The 15430-nt window shown below is 38.1% G+C and overlaps 1 long non-coding RNA gene across 1 annotated transcript; it reads left to right on the forward strand.

Moving 5' to 3' along the window:
* The first annotated feature begins 3759 nt into the window (after positions 1-3759).
* Positions 3760-9971, forward strand: LOC143159417 (uncharacterized). Its single transcript, XR_012995168.1, has 2 exons — positions 3760-3828; positions 7689-9971. It is a non-coding gene; the product is annotated as an uncharacterized LOC143159417 (long non-coding RNA).
* The last annotated feature ends 5459 nt before the right edge of the window (positions 9972-15430 follow it).

Consider the following 15430-nt stretch of genomic DNA (forward strand, 5'->3'; position numbering starts at 1 on the left):
ATGTTACCTATATTGCATTTCTGAAATAGGTGATAAAGTCCAGTCTCAAATTTAAGTCTTTGTTAACACCACTAACCAATATGATTCACAGAGAACTGGTTAGGAACAGAAACTCTAAAAATGTCCAAAGCATTTGCACAAATGAAATATGCAGAAGTTAACCACCGTGGCCTATCCAGAATTATCTGTTGCCTTAGTGTGTATAATAAATATGCAATACAAGAATTCAAAATAGCCCAACTGTCTTAAGTAAAATTCTAGAGCTTGAGACCAACAATACAACGGGAAATAAAATAATAGATCAGTAAAAACTCAGAAATAAAATCAGCAAGGAAATGCTGATTTTTATTCCAAACAATAGTCTTGATGAACAAGAACCAGAATGCCAGTCATAGCAAAAAGCAGAAGCAGCAGGAAGAAGAGAGGTAACAGAAGGAGATACTTGATGTTGTCATGTCTACTGACATGTCAACTGAAGCAACAAGCTGAGAGCTGTGAAAGGAAAGTGGTAAACAAGAAGCAGCAGCTCAATCATTAAGAAGCAACAGCCAGCTAATGGGAAAAGACATCCAGCTATCAGGAAGCCAACTGCTTGGAATAAAACTACCACAAAGGAAAGATGACCACCTGGCACCGCTGAAAAGAAAACAACAGCCAGTTGCACATACCAACAAAATTACTAGAATTATTGAGTGGAAAAAGCAGCAAGAGAGGAAGCCTGAAGGTAAAGCTGCAGGAAGGTCTGGGCCACACTGCAGACATTATTTGAAACTAATTCGATTTTGACTACAGCCTCACGCAGTTGCAATGCAGCTTTCACAATGAAATGGACTGATTTCCAGGTGCTGAAAATTCTGTATTCTACTGGAGAAAATGAGGTATCATCATAGGAGCGGGATTACTTACCACCTCTGACTAACTGTTTACCCATTTCTGTCTTACAAATGCTTAACTGAGTGACATTTCTGTTCATAGAGGAGGATTCCTTTCACACCACAGCAGTATTTCCCATCATGCCAAGCCCCAAATACAACCGCATGTCTAACTAAAGAGGAGGAGAAAGGAAGGATGACACAATATCATTGGCATGGGATGTGAGAAGCCAAGCAGGTTTAATTCCCTGCCCTGCCATGCACTTCTGGAGTAAACTTTTATAAGCCACTTTAGGCAAGTCTGCCCCTTCCGGTAGACCGTGGTTCAGAGAGCCTTGGCATGGCTTTCCACCGGGCTCTGCAGGTGACATCTGAGCCTGCACTGGGATACCTACATGCTCCTGCAGTCACACTGGAAGCCTTTCTATCTGTGAAATGAAGACAATGATCTTCCCTGTCCTATAAAGATGTCATCTGGACAGAGATATGGATGGCAAAGAGCTAGTGAAATATTAGGTCTCTATATCCTCTTTATTCACAGAGCGCAAGGTGTCTGGTTAAAAATCTAGTGGATATAGGCTGAAAGGAATGTACAGCCACCTCTACAGAAAACATATGGCTGAATTCAATCTTGGTGTAAACAAAAATACTTTAAGATCACACAATTTCTTTTCCTCCTTTTTATTTCACACTTTTTCAATAGCTGCAAACTATCATCAAAGCCCATCACAGCTGAAGTCATTTCTGAAGCCAAGCTATGCATTTTTTAACACCATTTTATCTTTTTCCATATGCCACTCCTTCTATTTCTGTTGCTCCTCTTCACCTGTAAGCCAATTACATATCTGGTAATTCGCTCTCCAGTAAAGTCTGATTCATCTGTAACCGTGTAAGGACAGATTCCATGAAGAAATCTTTAGGCGAGACGGTTCGAAGGAGGAGAACTTCAGTTTCCCCTAAAGATATTTTTCCAAAACGTTCCACTTCTAGGAAAAAGCTCTCTAAATGCTGTGGAATTAACATAATAAATAATACAATCCCTAAGGCCAAAACTGCATATAGGGAAGCCTGTTTATGGACAGATTTTCTTTCATGCAATATTCCCCTGTGCACTTTATTCCTTTTTAAAGACACTCTTGAGAGGGTAAGTTATATTTTACCGTGTCTACAGTAAGTACAGAATTATTTCACCCATTTTAACAGACATCTTTCCCCATTGGCGTTCTCGTATTGTTTTGCCTGTATATGCCGTCTTTTGACTCTAAATCAGTGTTTTCTCTACCATTTATTTTGCCTGTTTAAAATGCATGGATATGCTTTACCTTTTCCATAAGAAATATGTTACTTTAGCTGCTAAACTATTAGTCCCTAAGACAGCTCATTAAACATCTCCTACTTTGTTTGACATATTGTTATTTTTAATACATCTGGTAGTCTTGCAGCCCTTTTTTTGGAACAAGGAGTACTACTTTTGTTCAAGTAAATGTGAATTAATTTTTGTCAGCTGATTTCATAGGATGAGCTAAAACTCTGAAATTAAATCCAGAGAAATTTCATCTGCTGCAGTCTGTACAGCCACAGATTTTCTCTTGTACTTTCAATATAAAAGAATAATTAAAAACACACCTAGTAACAAATAACTTTTATAAGAATCATGATACTTCCTGCTCAAAGTGGTTTTACATGTTTAGAGAGACATTTTTCCATACTATTCTACCATGGTTCCACAAGCAGAAGTTAAATGTAAAAGTCCTATGACTATCTTTTTTTTCCGCCTCTTCCTCTTAACTCCCAGCTCACGAATCAGTACAGCTAGATGTGTTTTCTCCCATTTTTAACCAGGTGACAGGGGCTGCTGCTCCTTCTCCTGGCTGCAGAGCCACTTCTACTCCCTTACTCTGGAATCCCAGTGCCATGTGCAGGTAACATCTGGTGTGCACAGTCCTACAGCACGATGCAAGAGATGCAGATGCTGAGGCAGAGGAAGAGATCGAAATGAGCAGTTCATGCTCAGTCCACATCTTAAGTTGCCCCTGAGGACTCCTCAAAAATAGCTCGTGATACATAAATTTGGTTAAGTGTTCTCCCAAAACTGCATGCCGTAAATTCTCCAGAGCAGCAACCCCCACAGGCTCTGCTACTTCAAGTATTTCCTTGCTTGCTCCCTTGTCCTCCCCTGAAATCATTTCTGTTTGACCTTACCTTCTTTCTAATTTGTGTGTGCACATATGACAAAGAAATTTTGCAGGGAATCTCAGTCTTTGCCATTTTCGATTAATAATTAATTCACTCCTCCTCTTCATTTATTAATGAACTAATTTCTTGCTAAGGTTAGTGTGACTCAAAAAGGAAAAAGGCAGAACTTTTTCAGTGCATGAAGGTCTCCCACACGCCAGTAAAGAAGCATGTTTTGGTGGCCTGCTGCCTAGAAGAGTCGACAAACCATAGCAATGAATAACAGAAGCTGCACTTTTAGGAAAGTTGGGACCTGGCATTTGTTTTGGATTTTGTGTTTGCCTCTTATTTCTAAGCCCTTTAAGATCAGACTCTTTAGAGGAGGAAAACAAAACCAAAACCCTCAACTGTTCTTCTATAATCATTCTCAGAGAAAATCTTTTTCACCGCTTCTGAAGATGTGCCTCCCACCTTCACATCTGGGGATAGTATTTATTTTCTGAGGAGCAGGAAAGCAATCATTTGCATTTGAATACAAAATACCTTTTATGATCATTAGCATCCTGGAATGGGAAACTCAGGATTTCAGGAGTCTAATTCAGGAATTATAAAAAGGCAGAGCGGACTGTCCCAGTGCAACTTTTCCCATGTTGGAGCACAGTTGTGCAGGTTTGGCCTCACACTTTACGTATCTGAATTCTCCCCTATACAGTCTCATCATTACGCTGAGCTACACATCGTTTCCTACGGGCAATACATTGCAAGATGAGGGGAAACATGGGTAAGTGAAGATAATCTATCCGTCCTACTTGCAGAGAAGTTTTTGAAGACTGCATGTCACTAGGCACAACTGCTGGATTACACATGCCTCCTGTTCTCCCCGCCCTCTTCTGTGACTGCATGTTACACACTGATTTCAGATTACACTCACCTTTCGCTAACATTATGTTCTCATTTCTATGTTCTCTTAGAAAATAGGTCTTCAGCTCACTCAACTATGTGTCATGCACATTTCTAAAACAAAAAATAAGGTCAACCAAGGTCATCATTACTAATGGAGCCTATTCTAAAATTATGTAGCCCAGATGTTTTTTTTCTTTCCTAATCAAATGTAGGACAAGAGTAAAGAGTACTTGAATTGACACATTAATATAGGAGGGAGACTACGTGAAGATGAAATCAGAGTTATAATCAAAGCCTGCTGCATAAGAGCAGGCTGCCACAGCTATGTTCAGAGTGGAGTATTGGTAAGGAAACGAGTTACTGGGCCCTGAAATCCACATTTTAAATTAGAATTATATTAAGATTTGAGGCAATTCATACTTATAATTGTCAATGAGTCTTTATTTGTATCTACCTAGAGCAGGAAATCATTAATTGTGCTAATGTATTTGAAGGAAACTTCGTTATTTCATCAGTGTTGAAGTCAAGAAAGGATATAAGAAATAATTGCTGAGGAATGTGAGCCCATTCCTATAGAAAATCAAGCACATAAAATTGTAATACCTTGTTTCCCACAACTTTCGATAATTTTTGAGAAACGGAGAGTTGGTTCCCATGAAATTACCACTATAGACTTCACTTGAATTATCTCATGAGCAGGCTGCCTTCCCACATTTGCTGTCCATGAAAGAAAACAACTGAAATTCCCCTTCCTCCTGTTCACGTGATACTGTAGCCTTCTGTTGAGGTCCCTTGGGTTTTGTGCGGTCATTGCAACTAATTCAGTGCCTCTATTTCATCTTATATTTTAGGATAAGCTAAGAAAAGGGCATGGAAATATCCACTGGCCTAAGATTGTATAGACCTAGCAGCAAAACCAAAAGGAAAATTTACTACTTATGGCTCTTCTGAGGGCTTCAAAAGGCAGCCAAGAAGGGACAGCCTTTAGGTACCACACATTGCTAGGCTAATGGCAGCATTTTCCTGCCAAGTACTGTTTGTTACTAGAACGAAGTCCAATTACATGGCTGTTAAACAAATTTCATTGTTCCTAGATGGAGAGTTTCAAATCCGAACCTAACAGTAGTGTTTTATCAGTTCTTTCTGATGTAACATTTTTATTTTTCTTCCATATAGCAATTAAAGAGATTCAGTGGGGATTACTGAAAATGTTAGTAGTTTATGTGAAAACATTAAATGTGAAAATATGAAGTGTTGGTAGTTCAAGCGATAAGTGGAACAAGTCAGCATTTTAAGTTTTCCACATATAAATCAGTTCATCACTTATATCTAATTAAGACATTATAGCTGAAGAAACTGTAATTCATATCCCATCCTGTTCTCATGGTAAGGCTGGCATAGGCTAGGAATGCATCATCTCTGCTTGAACCACTGTATAACGAGAATAAAACTTCATGTCATATTTTGAAAATGGCATTTATAGTCTATTTACGGCTTCACAATCCAAGGTCATTTACAGGGATCATTACCTCCACTTATTCTGCCAATTCTTTCAATAGTTTGACATAGTCAACTAATTAAGTTTCTGAAAGTATTAAAGCACAAGTTGCCTTAGTTTAAAATAGATACCCACTTAGAAACATTGATGAATTTCAAACTAGAAAAAAAGCGTATGTATTTTAGTCGGGTTTATATTATAAAACTCAAGCGTATATAATTAACTAAGGATCTTAAGCATTTGTTTGTAAAGAGATTCTCATATCCCTGGAATAATTATTAAATTCTGTAAGAAAAATGGTTCTTCAAATATTATGTCTTTATGCAAAATAAATACTCCTTATAATTTTAAGCTCAAATACCATTTTAAGTTTTTTGTTGAAAAGAGTATTTTTATGAAATAATGAACTAGAAAAAGATACTTGGGAACAAGATATTAAAACCTACTACATGCAGGAAGATGGGTCTAAATCTCTTGGACATTTTTCAGCCAGCAACGTGTCAAGCACTTATTTTGTTATGAGCCTTATTTCATCTGAATAGCAGGAAAATTGTTGCTGATTTAACTTCATTTACTTTGCATAGTCATTGGCAAATTTAAAGAATGGATTTATTAGGGATTTTCCATCGCTAGGGACAAATTTTCCCTCTCTTTCCAGCAAGATATGCAGAGCTGCTTTACTACAAGTATTAACCTCTCAGCATTTACAGTAGTGATACATTTTCCTACTCCTCTCCTAATAAAACTAATTCAGGCATTCAGTACTTTAATTATTACTTCTTAGTACTAACGAGTCTCTATGCAAGTAGAACTAATAGCACTGAATTATCAGTACGAATATACCCATATAACTCCAACAGTGAAACTATCTGGCGCCAGGTACTGTTCAATGCTGTGAATTTTATTATTTAATCTGCATACGTCTACAGAAAGACTTATTTGCCTACAGATGACCAACAGAAACAAATTATGGACAAGGTTCATTAAATATATACATCTTTTTTAGTAAGTACTAGTAAGTAAGACATATAAAGGGAAAATATTTGTATTTGAATATAAATACAGGCACTGGCTACAATTTAGTTGCGATCTCTCCTGCAAAGTCAGGCAGAGAGGTGCTGTACTGTTAATGTCATCCCACCTCCTGATATGTTTGCCACATGAGCTTAGAAAACCTTAGTTATGTTTAGGGTGGTTCCTTGCCACACTTGTCAAAGGTGCCTCACACCCTAAGGATGCCGATATTTATCCCAGTCACATTCTCAAAGGACTTCAAAGCACTGAATGCCATCCATTTCAAATGGAAATACTTGGCTTTTTCAGAAATACATTTAATGTTTATCTGGCTACGTTCATCCCAGGATTCCAGTGCTTTATAAACACTACTGAACATAGCACAGTGCTTTTTATGGCATGGAGGTATGGACAAATGAACCAAATCTATCAATATCTCACATAGGAGTTCTTTTATGAAAGACCAAGGAGGGCTTTCTTCTGCTCTAGCCAGAAGACCAGAGTTTTGGTGACTGTTATAGTTAATTTTTATAATTACAATAGCTAATAATAAATGAACACTCCTTCATTCCTTCTGCACTGCCAGTTGGTAAAGCAAGTGCTGTGGTTTAACCCCAGTCAGCAACCAAGCACCACACAGCCGCTTGCTCACCCTCCCCACCCCCAATGGGATAGGGGAGAGAATCAGAAGACCAAAGTAAGAAAACTTATGAGCTGAATTAAGAACAGTTTAATGACTGAAATAAAATAAAATAATAATAGTAATAATAAATTGTAATGAAAAGGAAAACAACAAAAAAAGAGAGAGAGAAACAAAACCCAGGAAAAACAAGTGATGCAACTGCTCACCACCTGCCGACCGATGCCCAGCCAGTTCCCGAGCAGCGATAGTTGCCCACTGGCCAACTCCCCCAGCTTATATACTGAGCATGACATCATACGGTATGGAATATCCCTTTGGCCAGTTTGGGTCAGCTGTCGCAGCTATGCTCCCTCCCAGCTTCTTGTGCATGTCCTCGCTGGCAGAGCATGGGAAGCTGAAAAGTCCTTGACTAGTGTAAGCACTGCTTAGCAACAACTAAAACATCGGTGTGTTATCAACATTATTCTCATCCTAAATCCAGAACACAGCACTGTACCAGCTACTAGGAGGAAAATTAACTCTATTCCAACCAAAACCAGGACAAAAAGTCTCCTGTCTCTTGCTTTTATTTCTCTTTGAGCAGGTTTCGAAAGCGGGATCCAGAGCCGTGTGTTTGGCACCCCCACGGGAAGAGGACCATTTCCAAGCCTGCTGCGCTCGGGAGCCACGGGCAGAAGGACAGGTGCCTGAACAGGCTAGGCTGAGGAAAAGAAGTTCTCGCTGGGTCTCTAGTTCTCAACAGGAGCATGGGATTTTGTGTTATTAGTTTATATGTTTATAATATTTTATGTTTAATCAGATAGCTAAAATGTATTCCAGTCCTGGAGGTACTTGTTTTCTCCTTACTTTGAACCTCTTCCCTGACCCACCTGAAACTTGCCTTTCTCCTCTGCTGTCTGGCTTACTCTGCTCTTACTACACCTCTCATGGTAAACAGTTGCTCTATTTGTGAAAGATAATTTCATTTTGTATTGGTACAGTTAGGAGAGACGATGCCCCAGACAGAAAGTTACAGAAGCATTTGCTGGGCACTGTTTTGTGAAGGCCTTTGCACCCCAGATCTGTATGCACACAGTGTGTGCAAATTGGAGGAAGGGAATATTTCTGAAAAAAAAATTGTGAAACTCTATTAATGAATTTTAAGCCCAAGCCCTTTTATGTCCCCGAAGTATAGGCAACCCACTGTAATTGGGTCTGCAGTGAGTAGTTCAAGGGAGTCAAGCTGATTGACAGCTCTCTCTGGGCTAATAACCACAGAAGCTAAGCCATTTTTTTTTCCTACAGCTGAAGTACTCCTACAGAAGCTTAAAAGCAAAACACAAACTTTTGCTTTTTCTCCACTCTAAAAATATTATATTACCTGTTTAGAGCCCTCTGGGGCACTTTTCTGCTTTCTAACCAGATTTCAGTGGCATGCCATCTTCAGCACGATGAGGCATATGTCATCCTCGTAACAGACTTCCTTGCATTTCTATTCCTTTTAGGTCATCTACAACACAATTAAAAAAAAAAAAAGCAAAATATGATATGAGACTGCGAAAAAACAGAACGACTTTTGTTTAAACTCAAGAACAGTTCCCCAGATCTGAAGGGCGTTTCTGAAATTACAGTGGGAGCTTCTCTCTGTTCCAAAATCTAGGTATATTTTCACACATTCCCTGACTGATTCATGGGATAGTCACTAAGCTGATGGAATAGCCCTGAGGGATTTAAAAAGATTATACCAATTTAGTTAGCTAAAACACCAGGAGCGCATTAAAATAATCAAAACTATTATATACTTTGGAAAATATAGTTATTTAAGCCTAAGGCAGATTGTATATTCTATTACAAAAGAGTTCATCAAGAAACAGTTGACTCCTTTTTTTTCCTTTATGATAAGCCCTGGGCTAAAAATCTATTCTTCCCCCATCCAATTTGTCCCCACTGTTTCCTCACAACAACAATAATCCTTCTCTCAGCAGTGCGTGTTAACCTTAATGCAAAGCATCTCACCAAGAAGCAATGCACTGATGTCTTTGGTGGAATTTGGTACTCAGCATATGCAGTACTCAGATGCGCTATGGATAGTGTACATACAAGACACCTCAAATTTGCTCATTTCAGTAGTGTAAATCAGCAACATTCAGAACAGATTGTTTGAAAACATTCATCACAGAAAATTTTTGTAGATCTTCCATGAACTCTAGTACTGTTTTACTATCGCAGCGATACAAATCTCTGTCTTCCTAAACTTATGGGAACATGTTCTTCATTCTATCGCAAACCAGACTAACCTTAAAAGTCAGTATTTTTGCATGATTTACTTCACCACAGCTGTGCTCCAACTACATTAGTGCACCAAGTACAGCCAGCCAGCTGTGCAACTGCTCTGTCAGCAACAGAGTCTTTTAAACCGAACATGCTAAAACGGCTGTTTAAAGATGTGTCAAACTATTCAGTGGTGATTAGAATACTGAGCGGCTGTTTGCTGGTTAATGATGGGCAAGAGATACAATTTCCTACCCATGAAAATAGATGAATTTTTTTAGAACTTGCATTGTCATACTACTGCATCCTAATTTATAGCACACAGCACTGCATGAAAAAAAATAAGGTAACTGGGCTGAATTCCATAGGCCTTTGTCAGGCAAAAGCCATGTGCTCAATTAAGGAGCACAGAATTTGGCACACAGACCTTGAGCATTTGTCTCATATAGAACGATGTATGGTTTTCTAAAAAAAGAAAATTTGAAACTAACCAATTTTATTTTATCTTCCCATCTTGTAAACAAGTCGAAATATGAATGTTTATATCCCTTCTATAATTCCCACTTCTAATGCTACTGTAAATATTGTGAAGAGACGTATAAAAAGTTTAAGACTTTTTGGACTCCTGTTTGCCATCTGTCTGCAATGATATCTTGGGGCAATGCATGACAGAGGTTAATTATCCATTGCAAAAAAAGTATTTTTTTTTTTTTTTACTCAGCTTCACGTTCAACTGACTGAAAGCTCTCTTGCTGTCAATATCTAGGAACTGTGAACATGAAGGAGTAAAAGAGACCCCATGAAATCATCTAGATTAATCTACCTCTCAGAGGTCCATGGCAGCATAAATATCACTTACCCTCAGCTACAATGACTCCATAGTCTGTGACTTTTCAGTTTTAAGTTATACACAGTGAACAAACACCACTCACTAAAAAAATCTTTTCCTGAAAAAAAATGAAATCTTTAATTCAGTAAGCATGAAATATTGCCTATTAAGCTTATTATTGCAAGAGTGGGCCATTACAGTAAATAGCCAATATCACTTACCTTTGCAACATCAACAGTGCTACTCCATGATTCCTGACTGTCATTAAGCGTAATGTCAGCTCCTGATTTTGATATCTTTAAAGTCATTACTACAAGTCTTCCTAAGGGACAAATTCCTGCTATTTGTAGAGACACCCAGAAAAATTTTGCTGGATTTTCTACAAAAGAATGCCAGAAGGACAGGGCTGTCTTCAAGAAGAGTAAAAAACCTTCCCAGAAAAATCTCTGATGGGAAAGCAGATAAGACAAAAATAACAGGCTATGAGCTTAAGCATAGCCCCATTTCAATGTTCAAACAGCCTTTGGATCAAAGCTGATTTGCTGTGTCAAAGCCCATTCAACACCAGGGAGATGCTAACTTTTCTTACTTGTCTAACAAGATGAACAAGCCCTGAGTTACCAGGAAAGGTTGAGCCAATTTCCCCATACATTTGTACTGAAACAAAATGAAGTCTGCGACAAATCACAGCTCCTGCAGGAGCGAGTTTCATAGTCTGGCACCATTTATTAAGTCAGACCAATATACATACCCAGAACTTTATCCTCATGATGGATAGCTTCGTCACTTGGAGCATTTCCAGCCTTTCACTATCAAATCTGATCTGCCCTCCAACAGCCTCCCTGAGCAGTGCACAAAGTATTGTGCACAGCAGACACCTCTGATGAACTTCATTGCTACCTAGTTTCTGATGACGTATATGCTTTCTTATATTTCATTCTTAAGTTTTCCAATGAATCTATGAATTCAGTTTGTAGGTGATGGCCATAACCAAAATGTTGGATTATACACATGGATGAAGAAAATATAAGAACCCAAATATTTTGGTCAAAGTTTGGAAACACTGCCGTAGCTTTTCCAGGAAAATTTGTGTGCCTCATTCTTTAGCTGTCCTTTGTAGGTCAGTCTCTCCTCCTGGGGAAAGCACCTATTTTCATACAAAAATTCTGTTTAGTCAAAAAACACTTTTGCAGCGAGAGTGCTCAAGTGTAATTTTCCATCAACCATAATATTAGTAAAACAGTTGAGGCTGAAATTTAAAGTCCTGTTAGTATGTACATTTTTTTTCATTCTACTCTCTAAACCTCTTTTACATGAAAGGATGCATCTCAAGGATATACCTGATGCAGGGAAGCATAAAGTAAGAATCATTTACAGTCAAGGCTAAAACAGTCCTTACCTCATTAAAGGTTTGCTATTGCAGCTGTTATGGTCTGTCAGGGAAGGAAATCTTGCACACTAAATGAGGTACAATACTTCAGCACAAAAATGAGAATTGTTTGGTTGAGTCTTACCCCTGCATTTCCCAAGTTTAATCAGACCCTTAATGTTAGTTTAGCATATTTTTCCTCTGGATTCCTTTTCTGGTGCTTAAAAGTAGAGAATATGAATAAACATTTATAACAGACATTTTTTTTTAAATTAAATCTTCTGGTGAAGAGTACAAGGCAACTTTCTGATGGAGCTCAGTACAGCAAAGCTCCAATTTTCCCCCAAGTTCAGCGAAGTTTAGCAGGAGCAACCATTTTGCCCAAGGTGAGGTCTCCTCATGAAGACGACCACTTTGCAGAATGGGCTCCACTCATCTGTAAGCCGCAAAACCAAGTTCATACCACTAACATCATTGCATCAGGACTATGATCATACAGGGTCCTGAATCAAGCATTACCAAAACAGTTCTTGTACTATGATACCATGATGGTATCCTTCCCATCAGCTTCACAGGCATTAGTATTGGTGTCATAAAGGATGTTTTTATCTAGTATTTTTTAAAAAAAAAAAAAAAAAAAAAAAGTATTTACTACCCAAGCCACTGAAGCACCAAGTATGCTGTATATTTCACAGACAAAAAATTGCTTCAGACAAGTCCTAGCTTCCCTCCTATATTACATTTCTTCCAAAATGACTGCAAATTTTGTTTCTCTTCTGGTTAAAGTATAAATCTTTATTGAGGGTCTCCAAACCCCTGCGCACCAGCTGTAAACCTGACAGTTCCAGCCACACACTGAGGTACAGCAGAGGGCAGGGCTTGCTGTCACATGTTTTAGATTCTCAGACTCCAATTAGGCAGGACTTTTGTTTTAGTAATTAACTGCCCTTGATCAGTGATCCAGGAATGTAAATACATGCATCAGTCAATTAGAGTTTATGTAGTCAAGCATTTACCCTTAGCTGTACCTAAATTAAAATATATCTGAATCAAGCATGCAAGGTAAAGTAGCTTGCGTACAGTTGGCAGACTTATTTTTACAAAACACTTAATCACACCATCTAAAGATCAGTTGCATAATTTAGTATGTCAAATACCACCTTCAACAGAAAAAAAATTCATAGCTTTAACATACTTCAGTGAACAGTGAAAGTAATGCAAGAGGACATATTTTGTTATAACGACAAGCAAATTTTTTGTATGCACCTTTCTTAACTGGAACAATGTCTCAACAAACAGTAATTGATGTGAAGTTGTTCTGGGATAGCTTTCTATTCTGTGTCAAACGAGATACATAAATACTCATGGAGTGTTTCCACACCTTCTTCAAGCCATAGTAAGTTTTACAGAACTACCTAGAATCCTGGCACTCAGAAGTTGTTTATCCAAAGACTCTAATAATAAGACTGTCTGGTTTCTCTTATTTCATACTAGATGGAGGGGGGGTGCGGGGAACAAACCACCATGATTCATGTTCTCTACTCTTGCACTAGATCACAACTTTTCCTATATTTTCTTGTCTCTCAGGCAATAAATATTTCTCAATGCCTTCCCCCACATGCACTACAGCTAAGTTAAAAACTGAGCCCTTAGGATCAAAGATAGTTCAGTACTGTTTTTTCTACAAAATGTCAAGAAATTAAATGAATTTGTTTCAGGAAGTCACTTTTCTTTGCTCTCTACAGATATTAACAGGATTATTTGAAAGAATGTCCTTGAGCAGCAAATTTTCTTATCAATAGCAATTTTGGTCAGTTATCTACACAGAAATCTCTTGCAATGGCAAGGAGGGTAATAAAGACGACTGAAATAGGAGTAGAAAGCAGCCAACTAATAAAAATGTAAAGTGACGAAACAAAAAACAGAAAGAAAATCCCAATTTCATACCATGTTCACAGAGCTTGAACAAAGAGGAAGCCCCTACATTATCTACATCTAGAGTCTGGCCTTCAGATCACTGCTGATCTACAGCTCACTAAAGAACGAAATGTACAAATTCTTCATTTCTTTATGACTTTCATGGTAGAGTACAAGTAAATCTAAAGCTTCAGAGTGATGCATGTGTTCAAAACTTGGGTAACCACTGTCATGGATCATCGTAATTTCCTGCAGACATACCTATACTGAGCCCTGTCACTTGACTTATGCAGAAGTTTTTCACTTCTTAAACGAATAAATAAACAGATTTTTTCAGGCAGCAAACAAGAGAGACCAATGCCTAAGGCAAGGAAATAACAAGACATCCAAAAGTCATCTACAAAAGCCCTGCTACCTTCAGATTCAAGACAAAGCCCCTGCCAGCCAAACCTAGGGAATTCAGCTTCCCAGATGCTTGCGGTGGTTGCTGTGACCCTGAGCGTATAAGGACACCAAGCAGAGGATGCTCAGTATTATTTAACAACATGAATACAACCTTCCTAACTCACCCTTTGATCTGACCAAATTTTGAGGGTTCAGATGAATAAATAAATAAATAAAAATGTGTAAATTCCTCCAGACCCTCCTAGGCAATGAGCTGACATTGGAGATTCAACTGAAACAGGAGATTCAGTTCTGCTTACTGTTTTGTTATGTAGCTGCAAATGTTAAAAACATGCTGAGTGCAATACACATTTTACCTGTGGATTCTCAAAAAAAAAAGAGAGAAATAGAATTCATAAAACCACAGATTTCAAAGTAAAAAAAAAATGCTATAATGATCTAGGCCAGTACAAACAAAAGGCTTTTAGGAAGTAGTTTGCCTCCTTTTAAGATTTCAGAAAGTGGGGCAGTATCATACCTCCGGTGCTACTCCTGAAACACTGAATTATCCATACATGAAGGAGCCTGCCTCTTTGGAACTGGAGGTTTCTAACTTCAGCCTACATCTCCTGGATTTTGACGGAGACAGGAGTGGAGAAGAAGGGAATGCCTTCTGGCTTGGAGACCCATTGGTGGAGATTGGGATAATATTCTCAGCAATTATATGTTTTCCTTTCTTCTTGGTCAGGTCACAGGCATTACTGAATGTTGGGTTGGGGGGGGTTGTTTGTTTGTTTGTTTGTTTGGTGGAGGTTTGGGGTTTTTTTTTAATATTACCCAGCTGTATTGTTTTAACATCCTCATGGGTTTGTGGCTGAAGAAATGTAGTTTGGAATAATAAAAAAACCAAACAAAAAAAAAAAACCTTGTTTACTGAGTCCCTTAAAAGGTCTAAGTATATGCTGTCAAAACCTGTAGATTTGAAAATGCTTAATTTTAGTAGATAATGCCTCACAGCTCCCTTTGCTACAACTGGTAATCTACCTACCATACCATACATGATGGAGCTATCACCCTGCTTCAGAATAGGATTGCCTCTCTGCGTTATTATCTATAATTGACATTTAATAATAGATATGTCTCTGACTGAAGCTCTTTTATTCCTCAGATATATCAGAGAATCTTTGCGTGGTTTTTAACCAAAGTAACCATTGATATTTGATTATTCCTTTAAACGATCTCATCAGCCATCTATATGATTAACATTTACTATATATTCTATTGCATTTATCATTTGCTTTCCATTATTTATGCAATATAAATAACTAGATCTCCTTTAAGTACAGTGGATTTTTACCCAGTGTAACTTCCCATTCCTCAACTCTTTTTAAGACTTTAGGAGTGTCTCAGGGTGGTGTGTTTCACCACAGATGTGCTCACAGCTCTTTGGACTGCTTTGGACTAGTCTCTACAAGGAAGTTGCATGCAGTTTCATAACTTGGGTTTACCCCATTTTTCCCAGAGGCACACTGGGGGAAAAAAAAAATAAAAAATAAAAAATTTCCCAAAGCAGTGG

This window comes from Aptenodytes patagonicus, chromosome 4 (genome assembly GCF_965638725.1).
Source record: "Aptenodytes patagonicus chromosome 4, bAptPat1.pri.cur, whole genome shotgun sequence".
Classification (NCBI taxonomy): Eukaryota; Metazoa; Chordata; class Aves; order Sphenisciformes; family Spheniscidae; genus Aptenodytes; species Aptenodytes patagonicus.